The following is a 25,204-nucleotide window of genomic DNA, read 5'->3' on the forward strand; positions in this document are numbered from 1 at the left end:
AGGTCATGAATGATGTAATATGTGACGTCATCAGCAGTGCATTGCGGGGACGCGAGTTATAGTTGGCTGAACTAACTATAACAGTGAAATTTCTATGGTTTTGTACAAGAGAAATGTCCAACTAACTATGACGTCCCTGAAACATATGGTTTTTTTCAGTGAATTTCTAAGGTTTTTTAAATGCTAATTTCTAACTATAACGTGCCTGAAACTTATGGTTTTTTCAGTGAAAAAAAAAATATATATATATACCATCAAGAAGATGCCTGACTAGGAGACAACTGCACCACAGGATGAAATCTGACAAAGTACGTTTATTCAATGAACAGCAGTGTTGACATGCATATATTTTTTAGGTCGAGCCTGTCAATGCGCTTGCGCATTGAGCTTGCGAGAGATAGTGGGGCTTAACCAGAGCTTAACCATTGGCGGCGATTTGATGCTGTGCCTGTGAAAAAAAAGAGTGTGCACAATGCACATCAAAGCCATCAGCCTCCCTCCCACAAGCTTCCCCAGCGTGCGCTCTGCCTCAGGCATTTCTCCTCCCCTAATTTATTCACAGCCCACCGGGCGGCCGTACTTTCACTTTAATGGCCTGGCGGCCGTGTCTCGCGTTTCCACTTCTCTTTCTTACGCGCGCCAGCATTTGTCTATCTTACAGACATCCAAGGTTGCTGCTCCCCGTCCGCCCCCCCCCCCACCCCCCCAGCAATGCCGAGAGCTTGTTGTTTTGTATTCTCTTTAACTGACTCATGTTTTCGTCACGGTAAATGGAAAATATCTGCCCAGTAACCTTTTCAGTTTAGAGTTTGCCTTGTGGGCATCTTGAAATGTACGTGGACATTTTCCTTACGTCCAATTCCAAATTTGCCCGCACTCCAGAAATTTGATTTATCTTTGGTAAACACGGCGGACAGCAGGGTTCTGCTCAGCCCTACTATGGGACGGGAAGGGTTCGAAGCTGCAGCAGGACTGTGTCAAAAGTAAACTGTATGTGAATTCACCTCACAGAATGAAACTTTCATTTACGTTAATGTCCATCGTGTTTTTACCCTCAAATGTACATACGGAATACTGACACGTTAAGTAACCATGCCATCCTTGCGCCAGGCTGCTTTCCAAGTGTGTCATTCCCTGCTCTGCTCTTGCTACCAAGTATTTCTAATTTAACATTAGAATAAATATTTTGGGGGTTCGCTTTTAATTCACCTTCCTGATAATTCAACACAACCATCATATTTTCCAATGCCCCATGCTTTTAACAAATATTACCTTACAATTCCTTATCCTGTATTAGGTTAATATGATCTTAACGCGCCGCTGTGCTTTTGTCTGAAATGCTTGTTTATTTTGCTGCAAAATGCTTTAATTTTTGTCAACATTTTTACTACAAATTGCGTTGCTTTTGGCGATTATTCCAACATTTATGATTTTGTAAATATTATAGCTTCAGTGAGTTCATTTCAGTAACTTTATTTTATGCAGTAGACTTGTGCAAGCAAATCATTTTTTCCCTAAGCGTCGGAGATGGGGAAACACGTGTGTATTTTTTGTCTGCGCAGAATGTTTAGTGAGGGCGAGGAAAGCCGACAGGTTTGAAAATCGTGATTCGCACGCTCTTGGTGACAGTCTGGCATTCGTTGCTTCGAATAAATGATTTCCTGGCAGCTTTCCCGCTCCTATTGCAGCAGGGATCTGTTGTGAGCAGTTAATTGATTTGTTTCCGGTGACAGCTTCAAATCATCGCTGCTTGTCTTCCTGATAACTGGAAATCAGTGATAATGATGAACCATGTTGTGTCGGTATAGCGCTAGCCTGCTGTAGGCGCTAGGTTCCTTAGCCTAATTAATCCCAAGTGTTTTTATTATTACAAAGCTGGCAGCAATCAATTTACCCATTTCAGAAGAATGAAAGGCAGCGTCGGCCCTACATTATGAGTTAATTTTAGTAACTTTATTTTATACAGTGGACTTGTGCAAGCAGATTCTTTTTTTCCCCCTAAGCGTCTGAGATGCGGAAACAGGTTTGAAAGTAGTTATAGGCACGCTCATGGTGCCTGTCTGGCGTTCGTTGCTTCGAATAAATGATTTCCTGGCAGCTTTCCCGCTCCACATGCAGCAGGGATTTGTTGTAAGCAGTTAATTGATTTGTTTCCGGTGACAGCTTCAAATCATCGCTCCTTCTCTTCCTGATAACTGGAAATCAGTGGTAATGATGAACCATGTAGTTAGTGTCGGCATAGCGCTAGCCTGCTGTAGGCGCTAGGTTTCTTAGCCTAATCAATCCAAAGTGTTTTTATTAGTACGAAGCTGGCGGCACTCATTTTACCCATCTCAGAAGAATGAAAGGTAGCGTCGGCCCTGCAAGTATCTTGAACCTGAGACCTGCAGGATGCACACTTCTCTGCATCATATGCTGATTCCAGCGAGCTATCCTGGGGAAATAACCCACACCAACAGTTGGCCAACTGCTACTATATGGAACCCCCCACGCCTCGCACCAGACTTCATTGGAATGCGCTCTGTGCATTCTCCCCTCCCTTTCAGCCCTTTTAGCCTCTTTCCCTGATCCCAGCCGGACCCTCCCTTTTCACCTCCTCTTTCCGTCTTCGTCAGCAGAAAAGTCCCAGCAATGGCTCAGTTTTTTACCGTACTCGCACCACTGCCTAATACGCCATGACTTGACAGACTTGCAAGCAGAAGGCAGCATTTAAAAAAAAAATGTTTTATAGTTACGAGCAGAAAAGTCCCAGCAATGGCTCCGTTTTTCACCGTACTCGCACCACTGCCGAATACGGCATGACTTGACAGACTTGCAAGCAGAAGACAGCATTCTTTTTTTTTTATATAGTTACGAGCAGAAAAGTCCCAGCAATGGCTCCGTTTTTCACCGTACTCGCACCACTGCCGAATACGCCATGACTTGGCAGACTTGCACGCAGAAGACAGCATTATATTGGCCTGGGTTCTCATCAAGTATTTTACCAGAAAAGTCCCAGCAATGGCTCAGTTTTTCACCCTACTCGTCTCCTCTATGCACAACCCTCACTCACCCTCACACCCTCACTCACCCTCACCCACCCCAATCTCACACACCCTCACACCCGCTAAACCTCACACCCCCTCACCCTCACACCCCCTCACCCTCACATACCCTCACCCTCACATACCTTCACCCTCACACCCCCACACCCCCTAACACACCCCCTCACCCTTACCCTCACAACCCCTCACCCTCACTCACCCTCTCTCACCCTCACTTAAACTCTCACCCCCTCTCACCATCACACCCCCTCTCACCCTCACACCCCCTCTCACCCTCACACACCCCCGCACCCTCACACACCCTCGCACCCCTGACCCTCAACCACCCTCTCATCCTCACGTACCCCCTCACCCTCACACACCCTCTCACCCTCACACACCCTCTCACCCTCACACACCCTCTCACCCTCACACACCCTCTCACCCCCTCACACACCCTCACTCACCCTCACCCTCCTCACCCACCCACACACCTTCACTCACCCTCACACCCTCACCCTCACACCCTCACACACCCCACTCTCACACACCCTCACCCTCACACCCCCTCAACCTCACACACCATCACACCCCACCCACCCTCACACCCCCTCACACACCCTCTCGCCCCCTCACTCACTCGACCGCCCTCACTCACCCGCCCTCACTCACTCTACCGCCCTCCCTCTATCTATCGCCCTCCCTCTATTCCACCCACCTCCTTCTCATACACACACAACCACACACAGCCACACATACAACCACACACACAGCCACACACACAGCCACACACACAGCCATACACACAGCCATACACACACCCAACCACACACACAACTACTCCCAATCACACACACATACAACCACACACACATACAACCACACACATACAGCCACACACATACAGCCACACACATACAACCACACAAACAACCACACACACACATCTATCGCCCTCACTCTATCTATTGCCCTCACTCTATCTATCTACCGCCCTCATTCTATCTATCGCCCTCCATCTATCTATCTATTGCCCTCACTCTATCGCCCTCACTCTATCTATCTATCGCCCTCAGTCTATCTATCGCCCTCAGTCTATCTATCTATCGCCCTCACTCTATCTATCTATCGCCCTCACTCTATCTATCTATCTCCCTCACTCTATCTATCTATCGCCCTCACTCTATCTATCTATCGCCCTCACTCTATCTATCGCCCTCACGCTATCTCTCGCCCTCACGCTATCTCTCGCCCTCACGCTATCTCTCGCCCTCACGCTATCGCCCTCACGCTATCAATCTATCGCCCTCACTCTATCTATCTATTGCCCTCCCTCTAGCTATCTATCGCCCTCACTCTATCTATTGCAGCACCACAGCATCACTCAGGGGAACCACACTCAGCACCACCACATTATCACTCAGCACCACCACATTATCACTCAGCACCACTCAGCACCACAGCACCACCACAACATCACTCAGCAACACCACCACAGCACCACTCAGCAGTACCACCACAGCATCACTCAGCACCACCGCAGCACCACCACAGCACCACCGCAGCACCACCAAGCACCACCACAGCATCACTCAGCACCACCACATCACCACTCAGCACCACCACAGCACCACTCAGCACCACCACAGCACCACTCAGCACCACCACAGCACCACTCAGCACCATCACAGCACCACTCAGCACCACCACAGCATCACTCAGTGCAACCACAGCATCACTCAGTGTAACCACAGCATCACTCAGTGCAACCAAAGCATCACTCAGCACCACCACAGCATCACTGGTTCAAATATGTTCTCTCAATGTTTCAAGATTTATTACAAATGTCACAAATTTTTTTTAATACTTCACTTCCTAGAATCATGGTTTACCCAAGCTACTAACATGACCTTTGTCCATCCGTTAGAATTTGACAGAGCGCATAGAGTGCCGGGCAGGATAAGTAAGACTCAAAAATGCCCTAGAGCCATTGTGTGTAAACCATTACGCTACCAACATGTAGAGCAAATTCTCAGCTTTATGCGGAAAAACAACCATATCCTGTGGAAGTCATCTAAAATCTACATATCACAGGATTTTAGCAAGGAGACAGTTGATGTTAGGAAAGCGTTCTTGGCACTCCGACCGATGTTGAAGAAGAGAGGTTTCCAGTATGGCTTCGTGGGCCCAGCAAAATATTGGGTGATTATCCAAGGTTTTCCGCACATCTTTTCAGATCCATTGAAACTGAAACACATGTTAGACGGACCTGAGGACCTAGACATGGAAACGAGCAACATTGAGGACTCAGCAGGCCAGCCTTCGGCCTCAGGTTACAAGTGAATGATCTTCATCCACGTTTTCCATGCAATTTTCATATGTGTCCCTTTTCCTCAACATGGAGGAGCTCTGAACCTCTAAACTTTTACTATGTTATATTACACTTTAGTGGCTTTTGCGATGGTTGCAATTGTTATTGATTTAGTGGATAAGGAGAAAGTTCTACAATGCCTGCTGGTATAATAACGACTGTAAGGTTTGCAATTGATTTTGTTCCATTGGTTAAGGAGAATGCTCTATCGTTGCCTGTTAGTATAATGATCATCAGGTACTGGATATCTGTCCGCAAGCTGGTACGATTACCATCTGTGCTCCGAGGGGCTATGTCAGCTGATATTGTTGTTGTTTTCTTCAGTTGCCTTAAGATCAACAGGAGCTATGATATACACGCCTCTTCTCAAGAAGGCCCTAGTTGTGGGTCCCTAGACCGTGGTTTACCCAGGTTAACCTAGTTAGCGGCAATCTGCAGGTATGATGTGGGAATTGATTTGTTCCAAACTTGTTCAAATATGTACACGCACGGGGAGGATGCACTGCAATCTCTCTCCAGTCACCATGCATACTACGTACAGGTGGGGTGGGGAGGGTGGGGGGATGTGGGGTTTCTGGGTTGGGATGTATGTTCTATGTTTTTTTATTTTGTTTCTTTGTGCTTGCATATTGATTACTGTCTTAATACTTGGTGGTGGGGGAGGTTGTGGGCTCTGCTATCGTACTATCACGTATATGGGCCTTATTGATCTCGAGGAATTTTGTCTCTTTGACATGCTACTGCTGATGCCTTGTGTGATATATGATTCTACTATGATGGTGCATTCTACTGATGTCACATAGAATTGTTAGTACTCCGTTAGGGGCATGTAATGTAGATAAACTGAAGATATTATCTCTTAATGTTAAAGGAATGAACCAACCTGTTTAGAGACAAAAGATCTTAGACTACATACGGAGATTGAGAGGTGATATTGTCTAGCTACAAGAGACGAAACTTGAGTCTAAACAGTTCTGCCATATGAGGAACAAGTTTTATAATGAGGTTGTGGGTGCAGAAGCTGTGCACAAAAAGAATGGTGTCTTGATTCTTGTGGCCAGGAAATCTAAGATTGAGCTTCTGTCCTCTGAAGCGAGTGATGATGGGAGATGGGTCACGGCCAAGTTGAGTAAGGACAACACAGAGTTTTACGTCACAAACATTTATGCTTCTAACACTAGCGATCTTAATTTTTGGGAGGCTCTTAACAAGCATATTGAAAACATCCCGGATAATGCTGTTCACATACTGGCCGGAGACTTCAATCTCCCTATGGATGCAACGTTAGATAGAGACTCCCACTGTCCCTTCAAATCAAATAAATCACATAAAGCCTTTATCAATTTATGTCAACGTTTTCACTTAGTGGATGCGTGGAGGCTTCAAAATCCCACAGGGAGGGATTACACTTTTTACTCCGCACCACATGATTCGTACTCCCGAATCGATTATATCCTCATATCACAGAACGGTGTCCCTAGAATTGAGTCCACTACCATAGAACCCAGAGTAATGTCTGATCACTCTTGCATCTCCTTATCCATAGCAAATGTCAAACCCTCATCTCGTCAGACGTCTTGGCGTCTAAATGACGAAATTCTAAGTAATGAACAACATCGGGCCACAATACAAGAGGAGATTTCCTCTTATCTGCAGGTCAACAAAGAAGGGGATACTTCTGATCTCATTAGATGGGAGGCCTTGAAAAGCACCATAAGGGGGGTCTGTATCAAAATCAGATCAGCAATCAACAAAAATTATAACACAAAGCTGGAGTCCCTAGAGAGTGAAATTGTAAACCTAGAGAGTAAACATTTGAAAGACAGAGATGATATGTCTCTTCATGCCCTGGCGAATAAAAAATACGAATACAATAAAATAGTCAGCGAGAGAGCGGGAGTTTGGCTTGATAACAGAAGGAGGTTCAAGATCTGCGATTCTAATAAAGCTGGTAAAAGCCTAGCCTCATATTTGAAGTTTAAAATCCAAAAGAATTCGATCAGTGTCATTAAAGATACCGTAGGCTCCTCACATTCGGACCCAGACAAAATAACAGAGGTGTTTAGGGTATTCTATGAAGACCTTTATGCTAAGAATAAAACGGTGGAGGAAGACAAGATTAAGTGTTACCTAGATGAATGTGATCTTCCACGACTTTCTGCTGAGGACCAGACTAGTCTTAATGGCCCGATTAGTGCTCTAGAAATAGGGAATGCAATTAAAAGTCTGAAATCAGGGAAAGCACCAGGCCCGGACGGCTTCACGGCTAAATTTGACAAAACTTTCCCCTCCCTCCTAATAAAGCCCCTAAAGCATCTATTTCAAGAAATAAATGACACAGGCGAGGTCAGAGGCACAATGGCAGAAGCAATAATTACAGTGATTCCTAAAGATGGGAAAGACCCGTCGCTCCCGAAAAACTATAGACCTATCTCACTGATCAATATAGACTGCAAGATCCTGGTTATGATACTGTCCGCCTGCCTCCAGAAGGTTCTTCCCCAGTTAGTCCACCCATCTCAAGCAGGCTTCCTTAAAAATAGGTTGTCCAATGATAATACAAGGATTCTGGCTCATGTTTTAGAAAAGGCGAAATTGCTAGGTACATCCACAGCAGCAATAACACTGGATGCTGAAAAAGCCTTTTACAAGGTTGATTGGTCCTTCCTTGAAGCAGTTCTTCATAAGTTTAACTTAGAGGAAACATTTACTAGACTAGTGATGTCCCTAAACTGCTGTCCGTCAGCGAGAGTGAGAGCCGGCGGATCCTTTTCTTCCGCCTTTTGTCTAAAGCAGGGCACGAGACAGGGATGTCCCCTGTCTCCATCATTGTTGTTATTAGCGATCGAGCCGTTCTTATACCATATAAGAAACAACCTTAACATTGTAGGCATCCCTTTTGGGGACTGCACGGTTAAATTAACGGCATATGCAGATGATGTGCTTGTTCTGCCCGAGAAAGCCGATGAGGCAATACCTGCGCTCTTGTCTGCTGGTATCGTTTTCACCTTGCTGTGCACGCTCCGCTATCTGCAGCGCCTCTTAGCATACTTGGTTTCACTGTTTATTTATTTATTTACTGTAGCGCCGTACCCCATCTCGTCCTGCGCTGTTTGTATCACTGCCATTTTGTGCTTATTGTTGTTGTTGTTGTTTAGCCTCGCCTACCAGCCCCGCACCCGCCTCCCGGCTGCTCCTCCCTCGCCCCTCCCCCCCCCCACTATCCATATATGACAGATGCTTTTACGCGCAGCCAGTTGCGCCGAAGGTGCGCCACAGGTAAGCCCGTCTACGCCCGTCCGCGCCAAGCCCGCGCCCAGCGCCAGACCCCCTGGCCCCCGTCCTACCCACCCCACCCGCATTACATACGACGCCTCCACCCTCTTAGCCCTTAATCCCGGCCGTCTCCCCACCTGCGCCCAAGCCGCTCCTGGACACACCCATGGACCCTTCACATGCAACTCCTGCAAATATGACGGCACCAAGACCAACTCCACATCCACGAACACCAAACAGAGATCTGACACCAACCACCTAAAATGCATCCTGCTCAACACCCGCTCGGTCCACAGACACGCCATCGACCTTTGGAATCTACTAGACACCATTTCTCCGGACGTCGCCTTCCTAACAGAAACATGGATGAACGCCTCCTCAGCCCCAGACATCACCATTGCCATCCCGGAAGGATACAAGATTATTCGTAAGGACCGCACCAAGCAAACAGGAGGAGGCATCGCCATCGTCCATAAGAATTCCATCCGCATCTCAACCAGCTCAGACGTCAACCTCACTAGCGCCGAACACCTTCACTTCCAGATCCACACCGACCCCAAGACCACTCTCAGAGGCACCCTCCTCTACAGGCCACCAGGACCCCGTGCACAATTCAGTGAAGAGATCACTGACTTTATCACCCCACACGCCCTCCCCTCCGAGGACTACATTCTACTGGGAGACCTCAATTTTCATCTGGAAAAGAGCAACGACAGCAACGCCACCACCTTACTGGACAACCTCGCCAACCTTGGACTCAAACAACTTGTTAACACCCCCACTCACTACGCAGGCCACACACTCGACCCCATCTTCACCTCCAGCAAACATATCTCCTTCAGTCACACCACAGTTCTCCATTGGACGGACCACAGCTGCGTTCACTTTGTCTACAAAAAGACCACAACCATCCTCAACCCACTCTACGAAGAAACTGGAACAAAATCACCATCGACCAGATCTCCTCATCGCTTCTTCAAAACCCCCCTGCCCACTCTTCGAACCCCAACCAAGCAGCCATTAACTTCACTCAATGGCTAACCAACAGCGCCGACAACCTAGCACCTTTGAAAAAACGTCAAAACAAACTAGGCTGCAAAAACGCTCCCTGGTTCAACGATGATCTTAAGAAATCCAAGAAACTCTGTCGCTCCCTCGAGAAGGCCTGGAAAAAAGACCCGAACACCAGCACCATGGACGCCTTCAAAAACGCCACCTGCACACACCACCAACTGATCCGGACTGCCTAGAAAGCTGCACTTAAAGACCGACTAGACAACAACGCCCACAACAGCAAGGAATTATTCAACATCATCAAAGAATTTACCAACCCCTCTGCCAACTCCAACGACATCACTCCCTCTCAAACCCTTTGCGACTCCCTAGCCTCGTTCTTCCACGACAAAATGGCAGACATCCACAACAGCTTCGACAACCAACCCAGAGACCAACCCTCACAACCCTCCGCCGTACCCTCACCCCCCTCGAACACCCTCAACGACTGGAACCCTATCTCCACCGAGGACACCATCCGCCTGATGAACACCGTTCACTCTGGTTCCCCTACAGACCCATGCCCTCACCACATCTTCAACAAAGCAGACTTCATCATAGCACCTCACCTCCGGGACGTCATCAACTGCTCCTTCAACTCCGCCACCTTCCCGGAAAGCTGGAAACACGCCGAACTCAGCGCCCTTCTGAAAAAACCCACAGCCGACCCCACCGAACTCAAAAACTACCGCCCCATCTCGCTCCTACCCTTCCCGGCCAAAGTCATCGAGAAAGCTGTCAACAACCAGCTCGCCACCTTCCTCGAAACCAACAAATCCCTCGACTCCTCACAGTCCGGCTTCCGAGCCAAACACAGCACTGAGACCGCCCTCATCGCAGCAACAGACGACATTCGAACTCTACTGGACAATGGAGACACAGTCGCCCTCATCCTCCTTGACCTCTCCGCAGCCTTCGACACAGTCTGTCATAGCACCCTCCTACAACGCCTCAGAAACATCGGAATCCAAGGAAAAGCACTGGAATGGATCTCCTCGTTCCTTGCCGGAAGAACTCAAAGAGTCCGCCTCCCACCATTCAAGTCAGAGGCCACTGAAGTCATTTGAGGCATTCCACAAGGATCCTCACTCAGCCCCACCCTCTTCAACGTATACATGAGCCCCCTCGCGACCATCGCATGCCAACACAACCTCAACATCATCTCCTACGCTGATGACACTCAACTGATCCTCTCACTCACCAAAGACCCGACCACCGCCAAAACCAACCTACATGAAGTAATGAAAGAAGTTGCCGAGTGGATGAAGCACAGCCGTCTGAAACTGAACTCAGACAAAACAGAAGTCCTTATCTTAGGTACCTCTCCCCCCGCCTGGGACGACTCTTGGTGGCCAGAGGCCCTTGGAAAAGCATCCATTCCGACGGACCACACACGGAACCTAGGCGTCATCCTGGACTCCTCTCTCTCGATGAACAGACAAGTCAACGCCGTTTCATCATCCTGCTTCAACATTCTTCGCATGCTCAAAAAAACATTTCGCTGGATCCCCACCGAAACCAGAAAAACGGTCACCCACGCACTGGTCACAAGCCGCCTAGACTACGGGAACACCCTATACGCCGGCACAACCGCAAAACTTCAGAAAAAACTCCAACGCATCCAGAACGCATCAGCCAGACTCATACTAGACATCCCGCGTAAAGACCACATCTCGAGCCACCTGAAAAACCTCCACTGGCTCCCAGTCAATAAGAGGATAACATTCCGCCTCCTAACCCACGCACACAAAGCACTTTACGAACTTGGACCCGAATGCCTCAACACTCGACTTTCCTTCTACACCCCCTCCCGCCAGCTACGCTCCTCCAACCAAGCCCTTGCCACTGTACCTCGGATCAACAAGACTAATCTGGGAGGAAGATCCTTCTCCTACCTGGCAGCTAAAACCTGGAACTCACTTCCCACTCACCTTCGCCTCACTCAGAACCATCTAGCATTCAGAAAGCAACTTAAAACGTGGATATTCGACAAGTAATTCCCCACCCCTCCTCAAGCGCCTTGAGACCCTCTGGGTATGTAGTGCGCTATATAAATTATTTGACTTGACTTGACTTGACTTTTCCAGGGTCTCTGGGTACAAACTCAATAAAGACAAGACAGAGGTTAAACTTCTGAACAATATTGGTGATAAGGGAATCATTGGGGACTCTGGTCTTACTTGGCAGCCTAAGTGTTTCAAATACCTGGGGTTAGACTTTGACAAAGATTTGATCTCCACCCTGAAAATAAACGAAGAACTGACTCTAAAGAAGATATCCACACTGCTCGAAGGCTGGTCTCCAAAATTTCTCTCTTGGTTGGGTAGAGCGGAGACGCTTAAAATTATGTCTACTCCGTTGGTTAACTACCTGGCTAGCATGCTTCCTATGACATTCTCGAACAACTTTATCACCAAGGTAGACCAGCTGTTTGGTAATTTCCTGTGGCGTGGGAAGAAAGCCAGGGTATCACTAAAGAAATTGCAATTGGCCAAAGACAAAGGAGGCCTGGGTCTGCCTTCGTTCAGGAACTATCAAACAGCCTTTCTCTGCAAACAGGGAGCCCAATGGTTAATTAAATCACCAAACTACACACCCATATGGATCAATATTGAGGAATCACTAGTGAACCATGCCCCACTTGAAACCCTTCTCACTATGGACCTATCGCATTTACCACACTCCAAATACATACTGCTAAACACTAGACGGGTCTGCTTAGACTTGATCAGACACACAACACTAAGCTAACATTCGCTAAATCCTCTTTTATATCACTTTGGAGAAACCCATATTTAAAGTATAATGGTGGTAGACTATTCTGGAATTCATGGTCCGAGAAGGGCATTAACATGGCAAGGGACTTATACGATGTGAAAGATCCACTCCCATTCTCGACTCTGCAACGGAAGCATGATCTCACTCCGATGGATTTTTATGACTTCTTGAAAATCAAAGCGATATTAACGGCACGTAACTTCTCTCCATACACACCATGGTTAGTAACTCATCTTCCACGTCTTGTACATGCAGGTCACTTCGTCTCTAAGGTGTATAAACTTTTACTGCCCTTGCCCAGGAAAACTCACAGAAAGGTCGAATTGAAATGGGAAGCTGAGCCAAATTTAACAGGCATAGAATTTGACTGGGAGGTGATTCATAAGACGGCCCTTACCCATAAAGTCTCACCTATTCTATTTCAAACAAAGTACATGCAAATAAACAGGGCATTTTGGACTCCAGATAAGCTCTTCAAATGTAAATTAAGGGATTCGCCTACCTGCTGGAACTGCCAGTCAGGCTCAGGCGACCTTGCGCACATGCTTTTCAATTGTCCTTCTCTACGTATATACTGGGGGAAAATATTTGACTGCATTCAACACGTATTCAAGATACGGCCTGTACAGGACTTTGTATATGTAATTCTAGGGGCGCTTGACCCACAGTTATCAAATGACCAAGACCGCCTGCATTTGGACTTAATGCTGGCACTGGCGTGCAAAGTAGTTCTATGCAAATGGAAAAGTGCGAAAGAGGTAAACTTTAAAATTTGACAGGAGTGGTTATCATTTCTGAGAGGTGCTAATAATCCAGCGTTACAAGCAGCTTCATGGAAACCATCCAATAGAAAGCTGTGGAAATCACTAGATGCATCCTCATTTCATTATGATCCGCCTTGATGCAATACATGCGAACCTGTTACAACGGCCTATGTCACCTGTGAGTACATTTGTTGTCATCCACTAGAGCCTATACCACCACACCTACGCACTGAGAGTTATGTCGGTATGTGTTTTATGATAATGCAAGCAAGAGCTGATTTATTTTATATTAATTTCATTTTCTGTATGTGCTTATCAATAGATGAATCGAACATTTTGTGTACTGGAAGAATTATTGTACTGTTTTTCCTTTTTGTTTTTCTATTTCAATAAAAACGACTTGAAATAAAAAAAAAAAATCACTTCTGTTCTTGGATTTTCATCACAATAAAATACACAAACGTTATTTTCAAAAGTTTAAGCTATTGCCATTATAAATTACAATCACTTTTATTTAAGTACTAATTATTTAAAAAAATTAAAAGCCATTGTTATTTGTGATATCAATACATCTAAGTCACGTAAATACAAAACATGTTGCATTACAAATGCTATAGGTGTCACATTCGCAAACGTTATAACTATGGTAAATGACAAAGCTATCAATTTAGCTATTTTAAAAACCAACACATAAATAAAATAATTGTCATTTACAAGACCAATAGCTCAAACTTTCCTAATGCGAGACCTATTGCATTGCAAATGCTTGTTTTTTATGTTACCGTTTTTTTTTTTAAACGGAGAGCTCTGTCCTTCCTTGTGCCTGAACAAACTGCTCTGCTGAAGGGCCGCCATCAGAGGCCAGCACTGCGGTGTGTGGTGCTGGGTTACCCCATGCAGTGCCCCAAGTCTGCCCATGGGCTCTTAAGGTCAGCCATTCATTGTGTGTACAATATTGTCCCATTGGCAAAGATACTAGGCGGCCAGGTTTGTATCCGGCCTATTTGTAATTCAGCAGCCGGCCCATGCACTAATGAACCCGTAATGAGCTGCAGTGAAGACTGAATTAAGCGGGGCTGCAATCAGACCGCATGAGTAGCCATCCGCGATGTACACCTGCAGCACAGCATTGGGGAACAGCAAGGTTTGTACTAATTCGGACCTCCAGCCTCTTTACTGGCCTCGGCACCTGCCCATTCCCCTGTTATCTGTGGGGCCAGGTGCTCAGCACGCTGAAAGATAACTAATTAGGATCTGCTGGAGGAAAGGCGAATCCCGGTTCATTCTTAAAGATGGTTTCCAAGTCTGTGTCTGCCTTTCGTCTAAGCCCCATGGTCACAAGCATTTTCCAAGCAATAGGACTCGCATTTACGCGAGACCTATTGCTTTGAAAATGGTAGTGATCACGGACAAGTGGGGTGGGGGGGCGGAGGGGGGGGGGGTAGCACGGACAACGCGAGTGCGAAGGCACGGTAGGCATGACGACAACTGGAGGGAAGGCGGGGGGTTATTTGAACGCAAGGACAACTGGAGGGGGGATGGAAGGCACGAACAACGGGAGGGGGGTGGGAGTAAAGAAGGCACCAAAGCACATTGTGCCTGGAGTAGGACAGCCTCCATTGTCCATAAAGTAAATAGTGCTCACCAACTGGATAAACCATTATGTGTTAGGAGCGAAGTAAAAGGTCCAGTCCTTATGGGTGGCAACAAATGGAGACAGGGCGGTACCAAGGCGGGACTAACAAGCTTTATAATGTATTGGAAGCCAGAGTTTACCAGGGACATTGACACCAGCCAATTACAAATATTGGCGGAGAGTGGGCAAGTCTTCCACAGCACTTTGACAACATACCCTACTACAGCATGCCTCGAAGAGCGAGCAGTGCATGTGTGCTGCAACGCTAGGCTCGGCCTAAAAAGGCTACTTTTGGTTTCTATTTGTAAACAGAGATCAATTAAAATGGAAAGCTGGGTGTTTAATGCAACAAGATTGATATTAGACAAGACTGACTAAAAAATACTTTGTGTTGCTCATTTTAGTGTCTTACACATTATGTATGGCCTCTGAAGAAGGAATGCACTTATTGAAATGGATAAGGCACACACATCACACATGAATGACACTTTAAATAAATCAGAGATGAGACCAAATTGTTTTAAGTGAGGGCTATCCAGACCAAGGCCATATCGCTTCTGGCTAAATATTTGTCCAGCACTGTGGTGCCATGAGCAACTAGGATCCGGGTCCTGCATGGGTAAAACTGCCAAGATAGGTAGTATTTTGTTATTTCTTAAGATCATTATATCATGAGTGCAATCAGAGGCCCAATAATGATATGCAAAGGTCAAATCACAAGACATCTGTGCATTCAGGTGTGCTAAAATTTGCAGATCTGGTAGATTTACACTTACGGAAACCAGCAATGGCATAACTCACTAAGCTCACCGTCTGTGGGACAGTGCAGGACATTACCTACTGGTCAATGTCCTTCAGCATTACATCCAAGATCCATGTCAAGGTTTGGGAAAGGCTGGACTGAGACAAGCCATGGCAATAGACAGCATGTGTTAAACTGAACGACTTGTACTGAAATAGAGTACTGCCTGCAATGTTAACAATGTTGGGGGGGCAGACGGGATACTCATATTGATCTGTAGGTCTTCACCCAGGTACTAATAATGGTGTCCCTTTTCATGGGTTTATGGTGGATGTTTAAGTTTGGGCACCTTGTGGCGATTTACTGTGATTCTGTAAATCATGGATTATTCCTCTTGTTGTGCTACACTAATAACCTTTGCTGACGAACAAAATGGTTCTTCTTGCTACTATACATATTCATATTGTTACCAATCAAAAGTATGGCAAAGAGGATATGCTCCAAGGGAGGGACAAACACAAGAAGAGAAAGGCAAGCTGTTGAATAAGAAGCATGCCAATGAGAGTGATAAAAAAATCCAAACAATGGTAAGCAATGGGTGGGCTGTAACCCACTGTGAGCTTTTGGAATGGTCAACAAGAGGCTTTTGCTACACACAGCTAATCATCGGTTCACCACTCACTTAAACCATTAAATCACCGACATCCAAACACAAGCCAGAATCCTAGCGAACACTCTACTGAAAGTCAGATATACAGCATACTGCATAGGAAAAGCTACAAACAGAAGACGCAAAAGGTTAATATTCTCACCATGGTAAAAAAAATCTGTTTACTACACTAGTGATCAATCTGCTTCTCTTGAAAATGCATTCAATTCTAAACATCAAAAAGCCCAATAAAATAGGTACTGGTGTCTGCATTGCCTACAACCATTGACTAAAAGCACAGCAGGCACCCACCTCCTGCATAATAAAGTTACAACCAAAGCCTGTAAACACTAATTAAGCAATAAAACAAAATGTTAGTGATAAAATGAAAGTATACACCACCAAACAGCGTCTTCAGAGTCCTTAACTCTGATTAGAGTTAAGGACTCTGAAGACCACTCTTACACGAATACTAATCAGGAGCAGTGCCAAAATATGAGCAGGTTCAGAATATTAAGGGGCATATTTACAAGGGCTTTATCGCTGCTTTTTTGGCTTATAAAGCTACAAAAGCAGAGATAAAACCAGTGCACTATTTACAAGAGGGTGCTAACATGCATAATCGCATGTTCGCCTCACTTTGCATCTCCAATGAGATGCAAAGTGGGAGTTATTGGGCTTACCCAAGATGGACTGACTACCTTGCAAATATCGCTGATGTTCACATCGCAAAATTTACAAAGCAGCACACATGATTTTAGAACACATTAGATTTTGACGAAAACTGCAGTTTTCGCCAAAACTTAACGTCTGCTAAAATCCTGACTTAGCCATCCCTAACATTGGGGGTGGATTATGTTGATACGACCCTGTGGGTCATATCAGCAAGGTTATCGCCCTTTTGCAGGGCACAACAGCCAGCGATAATTATTGCTGGCTGTTGTTAATATGCCCCTAAATCACTACCTCAAATCATAAACATCACACCCAAAGGCCATATACAGAGCTGATCATCACCTACATCACAATATTAAAAATAAACCTTACTACTGATATTACTGACTAGACTGATCACTGTTTAAAGCAGTTTAAAATCAACTGCCAGAATAAACAAAATGTGTCAAACAACTTCAGTCAACTCAGCTAAGAAACTCCTAAAAGATGAAAAAACTACGTACCAGAACTGCTCCAATTCCTAGACAAAATTTCATGCAACCTTGAAAACAAGTTTATTTTTATTCCTGCTTGCAATATGTCTAATCACTGGCAATACACTCCAGTTAGCATTCCAACCCATCATTCTTTTGCCCACAATGCCACCTAAGTTTTGCTTGAGCCATATGCAAATCAGTTGTGATTCTGCTCAAACAGATTAGTTTAGCCCGATCTGCTACGTCCAGTTCTTCCTTGACATGGAATACAAGCAACCCAAGATTGGTTTCACCTTGATTGGTGCTCGTCATTCAGTTGTAGCTTGGTTTCAGTGGCTCAGCGAGCTCAGGACCCAAGTCTGGACAAGTCTTTGCCACTTAGAGCAGTACGTTAAACACACAAAAGGGAGAATTTGTCTAACCACAGACAATTGTTCTTTTGGACCCTGCTATATGAAAATTAGCATTGAACATGCTTCAATAGGAACAGTCCAACCCGAACTGCTAGCCCAGTTCCTCCCTGAAGTGGAACACAAGCAACCCAAGACCGGTTTCACCCTCACAGGGGTTCGTCCGTCAGGAGTAGCTTGGTTTCAGTTGCACAGTGAGCACAGCAAGTGCATCAGAAATGCTATCTAGACTGGCACTAAGTGTGGTCTACCGTAGGGGTATGGGCAAAAAGCTGTTGAACTATTACTTTAAAATGCGTGCCTAAAACCCTTTGAAATGAAATGAACATGCTTTATTGTTAGACGCCATTTAAACGTAGAGTGCTCTGTACTGTTCCTGAGGGTGGAAGCAATCTAAAATGCTGTGAACCCAGAATCGGAGTGTGTCTATAAATGAGATGGACAAAAAGGGATGCCATTCCCTAAACCAGACAAGCCAACCCTCCCGATTCAGGCGTGAGACTACCGATTTGAAGGCTAGTCTCCCGCCTCCCGATTCCTACAAGCAATAACCCGATTCCTCGGGGGTTTCAGCTGACAGGGCTTGGTATTGTGTAAAGTGCTAATTCTTCCAGCTAAGAGTTGAGATGCAGGGGCTCTCGAAGGGGTGAAAACCAACAAAGCGTCATTAACAAGGGAATCGTCTTTTAAAGACCTGCGAAGTAGGGGGGGGGGGTCTGTTTCAGCCCGGGCCGCCACAGGGGGGTGGCGGGTGCATGTACTGCCAACGACCTGCCAGGCCAGTGCCCAACACTTTCATCACCCTCTCTGCCTGCCACTATGCTCAATGCTTCTGAAAGGTAAGAAAAAAACGTGCATTTGCGTTTCAAATGTCCGATCCTACAGCAGCACACTTCCAAAGCCCATACATGCATGCCAGTAGCCAGATTCAAAGCCCCATTCTCCCGATTTTTTTTTAAATCTCCCACTTTGCTCTCCTGAAATGTTGGCATGTATGCTAAACACTTTATCAAGCTGTGCAACTTATGGAGGTGAGTGCAGCGGAAGAGCAGAGTGTCTCATTATCTACGATGCAAGAATCTCCCTCATCTTTACCTCAGCCACTGCTCAACTTAGTCCTGCCCACTCATTACCCGCGCCGGGCCCCTCTTCGCCTTCGTTATTGTCCTCGTCTTTACGTCATCCTCCGTTCTCTTCAATTCAGTCTCTGAGTACAACCATATCTGAACCACTCTTTGTATTAGTCACACATACCTCTTCACTTCGAGCGTTCCTACCTTTTTCGCTTTGGCCTAGCCTCAGACGCTTCTTTCGTGTTTACCTCTGCGACGGCTTTTAGCCAAATCCATGGTCAACTCGCTGTACCTCAAGACTTGGCTATCTCTATTAACTGGGTCTCGAAAGTCTTTTCTCTCTATTCCTTACATGCCAAATCGCCCCCGCCAACTCCCGAATCACAAGGAAATATTCCGAATTTGGACTTTACGGTACGTCTCCTGTAAAAGCCCTTGACAATACATAGGCGAGGGGAGGTAAACCGGATAGGATAGCCCTCGATTCCCATTAGAGAAACGTATCTCTTAGGCGTCCCTAGCAACCACGCACCGTCACGTGACACGCACGGCAGGTCACAGGCTGAGCGTGATCTCCGAGTCGCTGTTCCGATACATAACCTTTCAGTCAGATGGTGCTTCTGCCTCCATTACGCATGCGCAAACAATTTTATGCGCATGCGCCTATGTAACGATCGCCTGTTTATGTCAACATTTTATGTAAATTAGATGAAACCTAATATATAACTGAGTTATGGATGGCTTTAAAACGTCTCTGCTATGTGGCTTGAGGTGGCAATCACTTATTCACCCCTTGCCTGAAAAATGAATGTGTAGAGAAGGAAAGAAAGGGGGGTTTGCACCGTGCAAAGAGTTGGTGCAAATTTCAAATCTCAGCTGTACCCAAGTGGATGGATGTTTTACTCAGATTTAGGCTTAACTGCATCAACAGTTCAATAGTATAGCTATAACAGTGAACCTACATGCCAACATTCTAAAACAGTACCTGGTCCCTAAATTGTGTTTCTGTTTTCATAAGGCATTTCTGATTTTTTTTTCTTTTTTCTTTTTTTACATTTATGAAACCAGGAGCTTTCTAGTTGCGCCTGGCAATTTGGCTGTGTGCACCACACATTAATTCTCTGTCGAAAACCTTTTTGTGCATCTGAAATATAAATTAAAGGAAAAACATGCCTCTGGTTGCCAGTGTTAATACACTTTCTACAGAGATCAGATAAGAGAACTTCAGCAGGGGGGAGAGTGGGTGTGTGTGTATGATTCACCCAACTAGACTTGCAGTCCAGAAGTGCCTAAGGAGTGTGTCTGCCAGGCTGCGCACTTTCCTTGAGAATGTGTCTTCCAATTTCTTTGGTAAATTCTGTGTGCTTGGCTCACCCAGACACCGGCACCAGCAAGACCAGAGAAGAAAGTGAAACACCTCTTTCCTCCTGCAACCAGGCAGAATATATGCTGTTACGGGTAAATGTTGTTGGTTTAAGCGTCAACAATTTCCATTTGGCTGGGGAATTCTGGGGAGCCAGAAGAGCAAAGAGCAGGAAAGCCAATGACTGCTCCCCCTGGTGTCTATAGACATCCTGCAACGTGCCCACCATTTCCTTTTGCCCGCTCTGACCAGTGAGTAATGTGCATGAGTAAGGTGTCTTGCCAATGATCTTACCGCAGCGGGTGGCTCGACAGTTGACACAGTCAGCGGCAGACTTGACCAGTGACTTTCAAAAGAGTGCCCGAAAAACAACCAACAGCGACAGATCCTCATGAGCTGGGGCCCGTTACTTGGTGTTGTTTATGTTAAGCCCACACCCTCTCTCATTGAATGCTGCCAGAGCTACACCTGTCTCCTAGGATGAGAGGCTGCCAGAGAAGAGATTCATTTTTTCCCTCCCAGAAACAATGTATTATCATCAAGGTTGAAGAAGAGTCTCAGTCACCATTGCAACAAGTGGGCCTGGGCCAGCAGGCTAAAAATCTAACAATTTCGTGGGGCAGGCAGGGCAGCACCACACAAGTGCCAAAGCTTGCCCAGGCTTCTTTCCTTAAAGAGCTTATTATCCCCACAGTGTCTTAAAAGCGTAACATGCATTCTAGAGCGCTGATGCGCACTGATGCGCACACCTACACAAAAATGCGTTATTTAACCCCTTATGTGCTGTATTTGGCAGAGCTGAACATGGGAGGTTTGGAAGAAAACATTGGGGGAATTTATTTTCCCCATTGACTTACATTGAAGAGGAGGAGATTGTAGGTGTAACAGCTAAAATAAAACCCTTTTGGGCTTAAAAAAGCATGAGTGTCCTGCCTTAATCAGGTCTGTTGGCATGTATGTGTGAAGCACATTTTGCCCCAGAAGAATGACAGAGACAAGAAGATTTGAAAACCATGAACATTTATTAACGAATATAAAATCAAAACCGCAAATCAGTCAAATTAGTCATAAATTAGTAATCATGTAGTTACAGCATAAATCAATATAATGCGAGCAAGTCAGAACAGTAAATACAAAGCCAAATTAATTGAGGATTATTGTAGGCAAATCATGAAAGATTCAGTTCCTCTAAAGGGAAACTTCTTGGTACTAAGCTAAGATTTTTTGAGTGAATTTGCGGCTGTTTAAGCAGCAGATGTCAGCAAAAAGAAGCCTCTAAGGCAGAACCAAATGATCTTTCCAATAAAAGGAAGGACAATATGTGTTTGCTTGAGAGATTAAATCATTGGGCAGGAATAGGATATGCATGGGTTCGCAATAGAGGCATATGAGTCTATGCCTTCATAAGTGGACAGGAGCAAATCTGTCTAATTCAACAATTTAGTGTCTTGTGAGTTAGAGATGACAGGTCCCTTTTGGTTCCTGATGGACTCCATAGAACAGTGTGTGTAGGTCACAGAATTCATGATATAGAATGTTCAGTTCACAGTTAGATGCTTATGAATAAAGATGTGTAATACAGAGTTCTGTGTGTGATGTGATCAATGGATGCTACAACTGACAACCAGATAGTGGATTATGTCAATCAATCAATCAATACATTTATAGAGCGCACTACTCGCCCGCGAGGGTCTCAAGGTGCTGAAGGGAGGGGAGGGGGGGTCGCTACTGCTCGAATAGCCAGATCTTGAGGTGTTTCCTGAAGGTGAGATGGTCCTGGGTCAGTCGTAGGTGTGCAGGGAGGGAGTTCCATGTCTTGGCGGCCAGGTAGGAGAACGATCTTCCTCCGATGGTTGTTCTGCAAATCCGTGGGACGGTGGGGCTGGCGGAGCGGAGCTGGCGGGCAGGAGTGCAGAACGAGATGCGGTTGTTGAGGTATTTGGGGCCCATGTTGTAGAGTGCTTTGTGAGTGTGGGTGAGGAGCCTGAACGTGATCCTCTTGCTGACGGGGAGCCAGTGTAGGTTTGTCAGGTGGGCAGATATGTGGCTGTGGTGAGGGATGTCGAGGATGAGTCGTGTAGAGGCGTTCTGTATGCGCTGGAGTCGTTTCTGAAATTGGGCTGTGGTTCCTGCGTAAAGGGCGTTCCCGTAGTCCAGTCGGCTGGTGACAAGGGCCTGGGTGACCCGAAGAACCAAGATTGCTGTCCTGGAGAGTTTGCCGTGGTCCAGCAAACTGCTTGTGCATGCCATCTGTGCCTCAGTCAAAGTGAAAATCGTTGGCAAATGTGGAGTCAAACCGACAATGCAGCCAGTGCCAGGCCTGTGAAAAAAGGGAAGATCTTAGAGAAAGTTGATGATAAATTTGAGACAAGAGGTACTGCGCCACAAAACAACACTGAATTGTCATTCATAAAGTATGATAACGCTAAAGGGGGAAGACAACCAGGTACAGTGAAGTGCTAGAGGCTGTGCTAGCTGCGTGCGAGAAAGCTCTAAAAGCAGAGACATTTCTACCAGCAAGAAACACTAAATGCAGTGACAACCAGGTACAGAAAGTGCAGCAAGCTGTGACAGCCAGGTACAAGACAACGCTGTGAGCAGAAGCAGGTGAACATAAAGAAACGCTAAAGGCAGTAGAAACCTGAAACAATGCAAAGAGGTGAGAATGGTGAAGAACAAGTAGAAGTGATAGAGCGCGCAGTTCACCTGGGTCACCTTTTCACCAATTTCCACGCACTGGGCCCTGGCGTGCATTCAATTGACAGTGTTTTGCTCTCACCACTTACTATTTATGTACCTGACTTACCACAGGCACATTACTCCTGATGGATCAGGAGCTAGCAGTGGACAGGTGACAAGTTTCCTATCAGAGTAGAAATACCTTACACATTCATTACAGTTAATAATACCTCATGTAGTATAATGACCACAGACACCTGATGGAGTTTAAAAGTTTATATATGAAGATAGTTTTCAGAATGCGTATGCCATAAGTAACAGGCAGATAAAAATTAGAACATCAATGATAAAGATCATAACAAAAATGTAGCTATGGATTAAGGCAAGCACCATAGATTACTAAGGAAAATACTATAGGGTATGAGCATTTGAGAACATGTTATTCAGTACGAATTTAAGCTAAGGCAGGGGGCGTGAGACAGGCCTAATGTGTGTACTAATACTCTTTAAACTAATTCCTAAACCTCATGCTATCTTTACTAAATTCACAGCAACCATACTAAAGGGAAGGGAAAATGGAACAAGCTAAGTATGCAATCAGTTTAATAATCTCCTATAGGGAGGGGGGAAAAGTGGAACATCACTAATAACACAATTTCATAACAATCACTGTCGAAAGGTGATAGGAAATTATCACTGGCAAGAGTGCTTTATTAAGAAAAGGAAAAGTAAGAGTACAGTTTAGACGGACACCCACATATATATTTACCTAGGACAGAATGAGGACTAACCCTGGCCACGGGTCAGTTTGGGAATAGACGGGGACAAGGACCCTCAAGTATTCGGAAATGCCAGTAGGCGAGCAGGTACAGCTCAGGACAGTCAGGACAGGATACCCCTCAGGTTTTGGGTCAGGACTGGGCTCATCAAAGGGCACGACCAACCCCTGCAGCTTCGGATGGAACGCCTGCGTTACCCCCTCTCTGCACGCAATCCGCCAGTAACCCCGATTGGGTTTTCGAATCTCCCAGCAAAGTGCTTCGCCAGCACTTAAGACTATTTCCACCCCTTGGAGTTTGTGGAAAATACGGACAGAGTGCTCCGCAGCGCTCTGTATCAATCACCTATAGAGTTCGTAGGGTCAGTGACAGGTCAGCTACTCGGACAAGTCGGACAATTTCTCTAAGCTAAACTAGACTAGTTATACTGTTTTGGAACCCCTAGACCACCCACAAATGTTGCAAGCGACAAGGTCCCATCTTTCAATTGGTCAAGAGAGGTGGTTAGGTCATTTTCACCTCCCAAATTCTATGTTCCCATAATTAATATTCAATTTTCAGTACCCACCCCTAGCATTCCAGTTCCCAGGGTATGAGAAAGGTGTAAGACAATAGAACACACAGAAGACTTATACATTTGTAGCAAAATTTGGTACAGCCGAATTCTCTTCCCAGAGCATGGAAGATGTTCTCAGGCGCATCTCATCTTCAGGAGCCAGTTGGCTTGGGTTTGCTTCTGCGCGATTCGGCTTTTCCCTCATCATGTGACAGGGTTGTGGGTGGATTCAAATATGGCGTCGCTCCCCACTCCCAGGCCCCAAATACGCGGTACATGAAAAGTAAGCGAAAACAAATTAGAAACACAGAAAAATTGTATACACTGTCTACCATGAATAAGCTTCACTGCACCCCTTACTGTGTAATATCTATAGCATTTAGGGTTAATGCGGAAAGACAGATATGCAAAAGCGGCATGAGCTAGCAGAGAGCATGGTTAAAGTCAAGCGGCCATTTTTAGCGACAATGCGCATGAGCAACAATATCCCTCCAGATTGCGAGTGCGTCACATCACGTGGGTATGACCGACGCATGCGCAGACTGGATTTCTGCGAAGCGGCCATTCAGTAGTGCAAGCATCATTACAATTAATAAACATAGATGCGAGCTTCTCCCGGGCACCCGCGTGTACTGAAAAGTGAAGATTAAGATGGACAGGATTGGTTAATGCTTATTAAAGGTTAGACGAGGTTCATGAATGAGAGTAAGTCGCTTCACGTGCGAATCCTTGCTCCATCAATCCCCTCTTTGATGATATTTACTATCATCACTACAAATGGAAACAGATGCCAACCTCATTCTTGCATATCATTCATCTCTATCTCCACAAACCTGTTGTTGAGCTTTCTCCCTGCATCCTTATTAGGGTGAGAGTTTTTAGCTCTCTTATAAATTTCGTT

General features: G+C 45.7%; 1 protein-coding gene across 1 annotated transcript in view; it reads right to left on the reverse strand.

Moving 5' to 3' along the window:
• Positions 1–19,456, reverse strand: part of UBXN10 (UBX domain protein 10) — a 53,273-nt gene extending 33,817 nt beyond the window's left edge. The window contains exon 1 of the mRNA XM_086922191.1: positions 19,131–19,456. The gene's annotated coding sequence lies outside the window, so the exon portion shown is untranslated. The remainder of the gene's footprint in view (positions 1–19,130) is intronic.
• Positions 19,457–25,204: the final 5,748 nt, after the last annotated feature.

This window comes from Lissotriton vulgaris, chromosome 5 (genome assembly GCF_964263255.1).
Source record: "Lissotriton vulgaris chromosome 5, aLisVul1.2, whole genome shotgun sequence".
NCBI classification, from domain to species: Eukaryota; Metazoa; Chordata; class Amphibia; order Caudata; family Salamandridae; genus Lissotriton; species Lissotriton vulgaris.